The sequence below is a fragment of the Puma concolor genome, chromosome D3 (genome assembly GCF_028749965.1).
Source record: "Puma concolor isolate L17-30 chromosome D3, mPumCon1.1.hap2, whole genome shotgun sequence".
Lineage (NCBI taxonomy): Eukaryota > Metazoa > Chordata > Mammalia > Carnivora > Felidae > Puma > Puma concolor.
Window position 1 is genome coordinate 86,001,637 of NC_141678.1, and position 12,926 is coordinate 86,014,562.

Sequence of the window (12,926 nt, forward strand, 5' to 3'; positions counted from 1 at the left end):
TTATATTTGAGAGAGGGTGGGGGAGGGGCAGAGGGAGAAGGAGACAAAATCCGAAGCAGGCTCCAGGCTCTGAGCTGTCAGCACAGAGCCTGATGCAGGGCTCAAACCCACGAACCGTGAGATCATGACCTGAGCCACCCAGGCGCCCCAAAAGGCAATTTTAAAAGGAAAATATAGGTTAAATAAATAAAATAATAAGCTCCTTTGTTTCAAGAAAAAACAGGGCATCAATCTATATTTGTTAATCATTATTAGGATAGACAAGTGATATTTAGTTTTTAGCTATCAAGCGTTACATGTGTTACATGTATGTATATGTGTTACATATAAACATAAAAGGGAATGGTAGGAACATATCTACATGCACAGATATGTTATATAACACATGTGGAATATGGGGAGATGATTTTTCCACATCCATGTTGGAGAAAACTATTCCCTAAAGTATTTTGTAGGTTTATCTCCTATTTGAAGCGGTATATTCCATGATACATGTCTTATTACTTATCAATGTCATAATGTTAAATAATTTTTGCCAACTACTAGTTATCAATGCTTAATATAAAGTGCTGGGGCGCCTGGGTGGCGCAGTCGGTTAAGCGTCCGACTTCAGCCAGGTCACGATCTCGCGGTCCGTGAGTTCGAGCCCCGCATCAGGCTCTGGGCTGATGGCTCAGAGCCTGGAGCCTGTTTCTGATTCTGTGTCTCCCTCTCTCTCTGCCCCTCCCCCGTTCATGCTCTGTCTCTCTCTGTCCCAAAAATAAATAAACGTTGAAAAAAAATAAAGTGCTAAGGAAACTAGATTATTCAGTATATATGTAAATATTTGGAAGGGATTCACACTAGTAGAAGATGGATTGAAAACTTAATTATATTAGCCACAGTCTTATTAGCAGAAATCCTGGTTCTTCTTACAGAAATACCTAAAAGAAATAAATATAACTTTCTCATCTGTTTTTACCCATACTAAGCTGAAAAACATTGGCTTCCTCATAAACTCTACCAGGTGTATTTCGGTAATTAACTATTAAAAATTTGGAAATTCAGAAATAGCATTTCAGGGTCTAGAAAAAGTATTCACCTTCTTAAAATAACAATTATCCTGGGATTTATGGAGAGTCAACCTACAGAACTGTGTTCCCCTGAAAGTTCTTTTATTCTTCTAGAGACACACAGTGTGAAGTTGAATTCTGCTGCAAACTTAGTGCCAAGAGAAACCTTTTGTATTTAATCCCTAGTTAGTTATGATTCGTTTGGTATTTGTGGATGTGAGATGAGATCATTGTACAGTTGATCCAATAAAAATGGTGTTGAGGGATTATAGTTTATTCAGACCTATGTTTCCAAGATGTGTGAGAGAATAACTTCAATGTTTGCTGTGGCAAACCTTGTGTATATTCTTGCATTCTTGTTTTATAACAGGTCTTAATTACCAAGATGCTAGTATTTCAAAATTTTAGTTGAATTTTGGCAAGATTCGGAATGATGCTGTATCCTGAAGAACCACATTATAAAACATTAAAAAAGCCACCATTTCCTCTTGTAGGTACATTGGACAGAAAAATCAAACAAATAATTTAAAAGAAAACCCCTTTCCTCATGGATATTGCATTTTAGTGACTAATAGAGACAACAGTAGGCAATATATAAGTACGTATTCTTCATGAGGAAGTACCTCAACTTCATGGCGTAAGCAATAACAAGATTCCAAAGGAGACAACTATGTTCATTTTCTGGGGCTGTCATAACAAATCATCACAAATCTGTCGCTTAAGCGTAAGAAACTTATTCTGTCACAGTTCTGTAGGGTAGGAATTCAAAAGTTACCAAAAGGGCCTCTCTCCCTCCAAAGGGCTCGTAGGGAGAGAACCCTTGCCTTCTTCATACAGCTTCTGGTATCTCTTGTTATTCTTTGACTTGTGGCTGTGTAACACCAGTCTCTGCCTCCATTTTTACCTGGAATTCTTTCCCGTGTTTCTGTTGCTCAAATATTCCCGACTCTTTCTATGAGGGCATCAGTCATTGCATTTAGAACCCAACGTAAATCCAGGATGATCTCATCATGAGATCCTTCACTTAATTACATCTTTAAAGACTATGTCCAAATAAGGTCACATTCATAGTTGCTAGAGTTAGGACTTAGACGTGTCTTTTTAGGGACACAATTCAGTCCACTGCAATGATTAGGAAACAAACATTCATTCGTCAGTGCTCCACATATACGGCAAGGAGACAAAATTCAGTGGATCAGAGCGAGTGCTACAACACAGCAAAGGGAAGAGGTAGCAGGTTAGTAGGGCAAGTTCCCTTGTCCCTGAGTCTCACTGAGTGATATAGTGATGACAGTTGCTCTACATGGGGGGCAACATGTGGGCTGAGCCAGCCCTCCTTATCTAGAGATTGGATAACAGTAAAGGAGCCATGTTGTGGTCACCTTGACCAACTTAGCTACCTACATGACTAGCTAGTTCAGAGCTGCATTCAGCAATGATGTGCAGGGACATTCAGAACCACAGTAAGCTGCCTCTTTCAATAATCCACCCCTTGGTCCTATATATTCTTGGCCAAGTTTACATTTTTACGTGTCCACATTCTACCCCTGGAATTCTGGAATGTGTCGTTTTATACGGGCAAAAGGAAATTGGCAGGTGGAATTAAAATTTTTAATTAGGTGACATTAAATAGGGAGACTATCCTGGACTGTCTCCTTGGGGCCAATGTAATGACAAGGGTCCTTAAATATGAAATGTAAGGCTAGAGAGTTCATGAGAGAGATGTAGAATACGAAGGACTGGACCTACTGTGGCCATCTTTGAAGATGGAGAAAAGGGACCACAAGCAGAGGATTGCAGTCACTGTCTAGAACCTGAGAAAGTCTCTTCGGTGACAACCAACACGGAAACGGGGACCTCCAACCCACAACCTCAAGGAACTAACTTCTTCCAATAACCCCCGTGGCTAAAGAAACCTATTTCCCCTTGAATCTACAAAACACAATGCGGCTTTGGCAACACCTCGGCTTTAGCCAAGTGAGACCTGTGTTGGCTTTCTGACCTCCAGAATTCTAAGCTAATCATTCGTGTTGCACAAACTGGTGAGTTTGTTGTCATTTCTTACACAACAATAGGGAACCCCCACAATGCTATTGTCCTGCCGCTTGAATTCAATACTCTGAAGGGCGCTGAGACCCATTCCATTTAATTTTCACACAACACTTGATTAGTGCTGTCATCAGCAAAATTCCAATCGGGGTGAGGCCAACGACACCTCTGATCTCAGCATGCACCTCCGATCCCTCACTCGGCCTGCTGAAGAAGTCCCAGAGGGGAGTGGCTGGTCTTATTTCAGATAACTATTTAACCTGCTCTTCTTATGTGTGTTACACCCCAATAGTAGCATTAACCCAGACACTGCGAGAAGTATTGGCAAGCCTGCCTCTCCCTGTCCAGCCAGGATGTAGCTCAGGGGTTTTTCACTACAACCCATTCAAGGGTTACCAATCCAAGGCTTGTGCTGTCTCACTGGGGACACAGATAACTCCAGTTTGGAACATGCTGTTGAACTTGCTCGGAGTTAGTACTGCATCAGTGTGGTTAAGCCCACAAGAACCTACCACAAAGTATTTGCAGCTTCGATAGCCATGCATAGCAAAACTGAAAAATCACTTGTGGGCCAGGAAAAGCATTTGAATTTGCATCAGTCTGGATGAAAGGACGTTGTCTCAGTCTGTGTGTGTGTGAATGCACCAGGGTGGTCTGCGTTTATGAGCAGCCGTCGTTGAGGGCATAAAGCCCGGTTCCCCTGGCTGTGTCCACAGGGGCTTTTTCCGGTCCCTGGAGGGCCTGAGTGGGGAAGACAAGCTCTCCGGTGAGTCAGGTGGCTGGCTGCAGCTCCCGCCTGACATCGGTGGAGCAGGTGACCGTGTTACAAGGCTGCAGTGGTGAATACTAATCTGCAGAAAGCAGCTTCTACTAACTGAGCACATAGCACGTTCCATGCCTTATGTTGGGTGTAGTACAAACACGGCATCATATAAAATCTGCTGATAGTAATTCTATTATTCCCATCTTACATCTGAGAAACCTGAAATCCTGCAAGGTTAAGTAACATAGCCAGAAAGGAAAGGAGCCTGTATTCAAACACAGGTTTGCACTGATGTGAAAGAAAAGCAGTGAAGAAAATCGTTATTGGAATCCTGTTTCCTTCCTGTGAACCGGAAATTCAAGAGTTAGAAGCAACTTTGGTAAGGGAATTGCACTAAGCTTGTTGTCTTCACATCACCTGGAAAATAATGTCACAGATGAGTAGACGCCAACACAAGAGAACATGGTGTCCTGGGACTTGATTTGTCTGCATTTGAAGGGTATGGATTCATGATAATGAATATATGGAACCCAGGGGGATGCTTTTAATTTGCTAACTATGATAACGGATCCCTGGCCCTTAGCAGCAAAACTTGCTGTTTGTCCCAGGGCTACCCTCACGATGTGCGTGTTTTGTTCCATGTTTGCTACTATAAGGGGCATCATTACCGACCGAGCAGCTCCCTAGGACTGAAATAACTGAGCTGCCTATTTGACTGAAATTAGTCTCCTGACTTTTGGTCCAGTGTCTGCCTCCCTGCCCCTCTCTCCTTCCTTCCCTCTAACACTTACCATATCTTTCTAGTTCTACTGAATCATTCCTCAGTATCTCCTGATACACCCAGACTTGGAGATACGAACAAAAGTGCAACGTTGAACCATGCTGGATCCACAGCCTCTCAAACAGGAAAGAAGATGTCCTTGCGAGAGGAAGCAGATAGATGAGCTGACTCTTCTCTGGCCCCATTAGTGTTCTCTCACGGGAAGTCCCACTGCCATTTACACGCCAGCCCCTGCTAGTCGTCATTTTATGGCTCTGGTCAAGTATTGAAGAAATAAATTATTCTCTCGATCCCTTTAACATAGATGAGCTGTATTACTACCTTACTTATGCCAGAGTTTCTCCAGTTTTACTGAGTGGCCAGAAGCACCCAGTGGTCTTGTTAAAGCATAGATTACTAGTCCCTACCCCCAGACTTACTGATTGGGTAACTCTGTAATGTGGCCTAAGTATTGGATTTTGAACAAGTTCCCAGGCGATTCTGATGTTGCTGGTCTGGTGATCACATGTTAGAAACCACTATGATACTCTAAGGTGTTCGGAAAAGAAGCATGGAAAAATCAGAACAACTGATGTTCCCCATAATGGCGGTTCCCTGATCCTGCTATGGGTAAGCATTCTAGTACGCCTTCCCATCCTAGTTGTTCCCACAGCCTCTGAGAGAACCAGAAGTCACCCCTTTGGTTCTTGACCCAAGCTTCATATTAAAATTACTTGGAGAGCTTATTAAGAAATACTCAAAAAGTTACTCAGCATCACTGATCGTCAGGGAAATGCAAATCAAAACCACAGTGAGATACCACCTTACACCTGTCAGGATGGCTAAAATCAAAAACACAAGAAACAATAAGCATTGATGAGGATGTGGAGAAAGGGTAACCCTCTTGCACTGTTGGTGGGAATACGAATGAGTGCAGCCACCAGGGAAAACAGTAGCAGTTTCCTCAAAAAATTACAAATAGAATTCTCCAGCGATTCCATTACTGGATATTTACACAAAGAAAATGAAAACACGAATTTGAAAAGATATATACACCCCTGTGTTTGTTGCAGAATTGTTTACAATAGCCCAATCGTGGAAGCAACCCAAGTGTCCATCAATAGATGAATGGATAAAAAGATCATTCAGCCATAAAAGAATGAAATCTTGCCATTTGCAACAACGTGGATGGATCTAGAGAATATCATGCTAAGTGAAACAAGGCAGAGAAAGACAAACGCCATATGATTTCATTCATATGTGGAATTTAAGAAGCAAAACACATGAAGAAAATAGAGACAAGACACAGATGCTTAACTAACTGCAGAGAACAAACCCGTGGTTACCAGAGGGGAGGTGGGGGTGGGGTGGTTGGGGTGGGAGAAATAGGTGAGGGGGATTAAGAATACACTTATTGTGATGAGCACTGAGTACATATGGAATTGTTGAATCAGTATATTGTATACCTGAAGTTAATATCACAGTGCATATTAATTAAACTGGGATAAAAAAGAAAAAGAAAAAGGAAAAGGAGATACTCACTGTTCAATCATCTGGCCTGTTGCAGTGGTACAAATGTGTGTGTGTGTGTGTGTGTGTGTACACAGTTTTTTAGAGTATTTATTTTGAGAGAGAAAGCATGAGCTGAGGAGGGGCAGAGAGAGAGAGAAGAGAGCAAGAACCCCAAGCAGGCTCTGCGTTGCCAGTGCGGAGTCCCACGGCGAGGCTTGAACTCATCAACTGGGAGATCATGACCTGAGCCAAGTGGGAGGCTTAACCTACTGAGCCACTCAGGGGCCCCACAGTGGGACATTTTTTAACCTCACTGCCAGCTGAAACTCTTCCCATGTGCAGCCAGGATGTGGTTAAGCTGCAAACACATCTAAGAGGGCCAGGTGTGCAGGCGCCCAGTGCTTTCCTGGGCTCGGCGAGGGCGCGAATATCGGAGGCTTCCCAGGCGGAGGCTCAGTTTCACTGGGGTGTAATTCGCTGCTTAGAGATGCTGGTTCCCTAAATGATGACACAGTGAAAGACTTCAGAAGGAGCTCCTGCGGCAGCCCCTCCCTGCTCAGTACATAGCTACTCTGAGAAGCTGCTATCTTATACTATGTCGGAAATAGCAGAAGGAAAGCCAATGAATCACCAAAACAGTCATTAGTAAAAGTTTATTGTGCGCACAGCACAAGTACCGTTCTTGAACCAGGGGCCCTCAAACCAAGCATGGAATGAGACTCGGGGGTATATTTTTAAAAAGCAGCTTATATAGGGAGGGGGGTAGCAACTGTTCCTTTTCCCTAGTGATTAGTTATCATTTTAGTTTTCTTAAATGATAGGGAATTAGTTCGTGGTTATCTCATCAATTTGGGGAAACAGTTTCATGAGGCCTAAGCAGGAAATGAAAGTTCGTCTTGCAAAATAAGCTAAATTAAGCATTGTACGTGAGACTGTACTGGTTTTGTTAGCTTCGGGAATTTTCAAGGCTACTCTCCACTTGTTTTTGATTTTAACAAGTGCAATGCCACGCCCATCCGTAGACCCTGGAAGCCAGGTGCAGTTGGGCGTTTAAAGGAACTGATGAGGCAGTTCTCCGTTTTCGTCCTCCCTCCAGCCCGCTTTTAAGGTGAGCTTTCTCTAGCTGCTTTCTCCTTTTTGATTCCTTTTCTCTCCTCCTCACATCCTGCAAGGGGGGGGTGGGCAGCAGTGATGGGAACAGCTAACTTCACATCAGAAAAGGGAGCATCAGGTAAGCCCTTTCCTCATTTCCGTTTTTATTCTGGATGTTTCTGACCACAAAGCCTCCTCCTTTTTAAAATGTTAATAGCATCTCTCTATTCTGGTTTCCCTAGCACTTACTATGTGTCAGTGCTTTCCCAGGCTGTGGCGTTCATTGTTTCACCTTGTATTTATATTTGTATTTGGTTACTGATCCAGATGATTAGTATCTTATAATTAGTATCTTATAATCAGTCTAATAATTCAGTTTTTGGTAGTATATTATCTACACAAAAGCTAGGGGAACTTTCTTAAAGACTGGATTCGTAAAACACCAGCCTCTTCACACTTCTTTGCTTTTTATAAACCATTTAAGACAGAAATATTCTAATCGATATTACATCTATAAATGAATTTTAAAGGGGTGCTGGGTGGCTCTGTCAGTTAAGGGTCCGACTTCAGCTCAGGACATGATCTCCTGGTTCGTGGGCTCGAGCCCCGTGTCGTGCTCTGTGCTGAGGGCTCAGAGCCTGGAGACTGCTTCGGATTCTGGGTCTCCCTCTCTCTCTGCCCCTCCCCCACTCATGCTTGCTCTCTCTCTCTTTCTCAAAAATAAATAAACTTTAAAAAAAATTAAAAAATAAATGAATTTTAGAGTTTCCTCTGACAGGAATAATAATTTAGCAGAACATTGTTAAAACTGGATAAAATATCAGGATGAAAAGAAAACCAAGATGGATATATCATAGTTTTTGCTAACATTTGGTGAGAAAGTTAATGCACAAAACTTCATAGCCTTTAAATATCGGATATTATAATAATGGCTATAACAATATAGGTTATATTGTCTTTTAAATATGTAAGGACAATGAAATTTTCAAAATCAACCTGGAAAGGGAACTAAGAGAAAATGTAAACTTTTTTTAAGTTTATTTAATTTATTTTGAGAGAGAGAGACCGAGAACACACAGGAAGGGCGGAGAGAGTTCCAAGCAGGCTCTGCACACTGAGTGCAGAGTCAGATGTGGGGCTCAAACTCATAAACTGCGAGATCATGACCTGAGCTGAAATCAAGAGTCAGATGCTCAATTGACTGAGCCACCCAGGAGCCCCAAAATGTAAACATTAAAAAAAATTTTTTTAACTGTGTAATTAAATATGGTACCAATATTTATAATTTCATATTAAGCAGGAATTCTGGCTTTTAAAACATCTGTTATTTCTTAGGGAGCCTGGGTGGCTCAGTTGGTTAAGCTTCTGACTTCAGCTCAGGTCATGACCTCATGGTCCGTGAGTTTGAGCCCCACGTGGGGCTCTGCGCCCACAGCGCAGGGTCTGGAGCCTGCTTTGGATTCTGTGTCTCCCTCTCTCTCTGCCCCTCCCCCACTCATGCTCTGTCTCTCTCTCTCAAGAATAAACATTAATAAATAAAGCATCTATTATTTCTTTAGACCAGCAATGATAAAGTAGATTATGAGATCAAATACCTATAATTATTTATAAAACCTGCATTAAGGCAAGATTTAAAGTTTTTTATTATTTCTTTGACTTGCTCTTGTATCTAGTAATATAAATAAAAAAATATAATTTTAATGGCGATAGGAGCTAGAAAGAATATAATTCACTTTTAGAATAACTCCAATAGACATAATTGTTCAATTGATTTAAAGTTAGTAATTGAGTGTTATTTCACATACATTAAGTCATGAATACCAAAGGTATTGTTAAAATATTTCCATAATGACTGATTGTCATAATTTCTATAAATGACTATTATTATTAAACTTCATTATGTAATGAATGATTTTGTGGCACTGCCTTTTTTACATATCTGTTTTAAGATGCAATTCTCTTTTGAGATGATTTTCCTTCCAAGGTTTATTCAAGTTTAATTTGTGCTCATTACTTTTCTTTATGGATTATATTTATTAATGAAAGTGCAGCATGGACACTTCTCTCTAAATTGAAAATTACAAATTATTACCTTAAGCAAAATTTGAAATATCAAGTGCAAATGAATCAGGACGCTATTAAATTTTAGCTTGTTCTTCAAGCCTTTCACGGGTCAAACAATATTCTCCTGCCAATGGCTCATACAACGCTCATACAATAAATGAGTCAAAGGTTATAATTTGTCTAAAACCTCAATTGTTTGTACTACCTGGAAATATTTGAGTCTAAGATAAATGGGCTCAGCCTGTGTAAAGGGTAACAGTATGGTGTAGGAAAAGAAGTGTGGACTTCAGAGTCGGGCATCTATTGGTTCCAGAATCTGGATACATTTTTAAACCTCGCGAAGTCCCAGATTCTTGATTGAAACTGCTCATAGAAATATAAATGAGATCATTTATAATGAAGAAATCACTTATGTAACATATTGATGATGTGTGATGCATGAAAGTTGTTCCATTCTATTTAAGCATTCACTTATTTATTCGACAAATATCTGTGAACACTTATGACGCAAGAGCACTCTGGTAGGCACCAAAGATACGCTGTGAATGAGAGAGACTTAGTCTCTGCCTAATGGAGTGTAGATGCTAATACTCCATAGTTTTTACCTCCCCTGCTTCCTTTCTTTATAGAACTGGTCTGTTTTGTCCTGTTGATGAGAACACATTTGATCAGCGGTATCCCTGCCTGAGAAGTGGCCTGTTAGTTCTCAGAAATGACATTGACAACAAGAGATCTAATTACATGATTGAACTCAATAGTTAATGCAGTTAATCCATCAGTTAACTGGATATCTTTGAAAGTGAAATGATACCAAGCATTTCCCCTGTCTCTGGGGATGCTCTAATGACCAAGACAGAAAATGCCCTAATCGCTGGTAAAACCCGCTGGACAAGAGGGGCCTTACACAACCACAGATAATCAAAGGGTTAGAAGTGGGTCAAGGTGAGAAGTGGACATCAGTGGATTTTTCAGAGGGAGTAGGGGGAGGGGAGAATCAGGTCCTTCTTGAAATCTTTTTCAGGCATTTGCTTTGGAGCGCACCAAACATCTCATTTGCAGATAATGAGTGAGCAGTTAGGTAACTCCGTTTGAATTCTGGCTCGCCTACCTGCTAACTCTGGGAACTTGAGCACCTCTCTGATGATCTAAGCCTCCTTTTTCTCATTTGTGAAGTGGTGATTATAATAGCAATTACCTTATGGGGCATTCATGAGGACTAAATGCTGCAGTTAGGGTGCTCACCCTCAAGGTTAGCACATAGTAAGGGCTCAAAACATTTCAGTCATTAAGTCATGATCATGAGTATCATATGGGCCTAGACATCAGAAGGATTGTCTCGATTAAAAGTATGGGTTTCAGGATCTTGGACCCACAGCTGACACTCAGTTGTACGAGGAGGTGAAAAGGTTAATCGACAGTGGAGAAAGAACAAAATAAGAGCTCGGTACTGATCATAAATGGTATGTGATGAGTAGTTAGGGAAGGACACTAAGAGGAAGCATCCGAATAAATTGGAGGAAAACAGAAAGTGATGCTGCTTGGAAAACACTGATTTCAGGAGGATGAAGTGAGCACCTCTGTCAAGTGCTCCCGAGAGGTCATCTGGGGAATAAAAGCCATACTTTGGATGTATGACTTTGGAGTTGACTGTGATCTCAGTTGATAATGTCTCAGAGAAGCAATGGGCAGAAGTTAGATGGGAATGGAATAAGGATCGGAGTAGAAGCTGAAGAAATGGAAGAAACTATTATAGATTACTCTGTTGAGATATTGGATTGTGAGATTTAAAAAGCAGAGAAATAGTCTAATGTATTGGGTAATAATTTTTTTTTGTGAGAAACATGAGCCTTTTTAATGCTGATGAGTAGAAAGGTAGAGTTGGAAATTATAGGGCAGAAAGGATACAACCAGATTTTCTGAATGTAGATGGTTGAGGTGGTTAGGATAGGATGGGGTCACCTTTTCTATTGCAGTAAGATGGGAGGAAGGCCAGATGCATGCTGGGGCAGGTATCTTTTCCCATCAAGAGCAAGACTGATGCTCTTCTGGGAGGTGGATTTTGGATACAGAGGAACAATGGATTATTGTAGGGCAAGAAAGCTGAAATGGTGGATGTTGGCACTTAAACTCAATGGCAAGAGAGGTGGCAGAGATTATCCAGTGACGGGCTGGAAAGTCATGATGGACTGACAGAACAGGTGCATGTAGTGGATCAAAGAAGCAGATCAGCTGGAAGAATAAGAATTTGTGTTTAATGAGTCATTTGGGCTTAATCAAACATATCTTAAATCATCACAACTAAAGGTTAGTGCTTAAGATTATATATTTTTCATACCTATGAGAGATATGAAAGACACTGAAAATTCATTGTCAATTTTGTGGGAGTGGAGCAGAAACCTGATAATTTGAGTAGAAAATGTGACCTGACAGAGGCCTTTTCTCTCCCAAATTCCACACAGCAGGGGTGTCAAAACTAGTAAAGCCTTAATTTCACCCTTCAGTGTCTCATAAGGCTAAAAACTTCAATTCTGACCAAATGGATGGAAAGGCTGTGGAAAGAGTTTTCTACCTGAAATGGAACAATTTCATCCTTCTGCTGAGTTTTCCACTTTACAAAAGTATCAGTTTTCCAATAGACTGCCTTTGCATTGGTTTTACTGAGGAAGGAAAGTGGCTTTTATGGAAGCCCCTGCTGGTGGAGGCTCCAAAGCTTCAGTTTTCCTCAGTGAGGCAGGAGCACCGGGAAACTTGAGCTTGCTAAGCAATAAAAGCAGTTGCTATTTCAACTTTAAATTCTACTAAGGCAACTTTTCATCTTGCTTAAAAATTTCTGGAAGTTAATGACTATCTCACGACTTAATTTGATTTGAAAATTGCAAGCATCAACGTTCTCAATAGCTTCTAAGTATTTTAGAGAATGAGTTTCTGATAATCTGTTAAAAAAAATTGGGGGAGGACTACCTTTGCTAGACCAAGTGCAGTTAAAGTACTGGGACATAATTTGGCTAGTAAATGTGAACACCGTGTGTGTATGTGTGTGTGTGTGTGTCCCATACCTAAAAATCACCATATCTACCCTATGTTTAATATTTTTGTGATAAAATTTGTAACTATAATTACCACACGACCCTATGAATCAAAAGAGAAATTGTGTTACTTTCTAGACCAAAATTAAGTTTTTGTTTGGGCTTGTAGTTTTTCATTTCGTTCTTCCTTCATTTCTTCTCTGTCCTCCCAAGTTTCCTAGGAATGAATTTGATCATCACACAGACCTTGCGAAAGATCTACAAGCAAACATAGGGCAAGGCAATTTGTAAAGGGTTCCAGATACTTTCACATTTCTGTGACGTAGAAGTATGTGAGAGGTATATGGATGCTTTTGTAGGCTATTCTTTATCACAGTTCTCAGGATACTAGTAAAAGCAAATCTCATTGACTTATTCTCCTTATAGTTTAATATACAATAAATCATTAATAGTAGATGTCACAAGGAAAATCAGTAAATGGCATTGTTGCACACCAGTGCTGTGGTCATGCAGATTAGACACCTAAGCCAGAGAAAGATGGTGCTGAAATTAAGGATGTGCTGAGTTCCTCATGTCATGGGCTCTGGGCTGCTGTGTCTACTGGGCAA

At 40.8% G+C, this 12,926-nt stretch overlaps 1 long non-coding RNA gene across 1 annotated transcript in view; it reads left to right on the forward strand.

Annotated features, from left to right (window-relative positions):
• Positions 1 to 7,215: 7,215 nt before the first annotated feature.
• Positions 7,216 to 12,926, forward strand: part of LOC147575682 (uncharacterized) — a 132,069-nt gene continuing 126,358 nt past the window's right edge. Inside the window, exon 1 of the long non-coding RNA XR_015242642.1 lies at positions 7,216 to 7,367. This is a non-coding gene — a long non-coding RNA (uncharacterized LOC147575682). The remainder of the gene's footprint in view (positions 7,368 to 12,926) is intronic.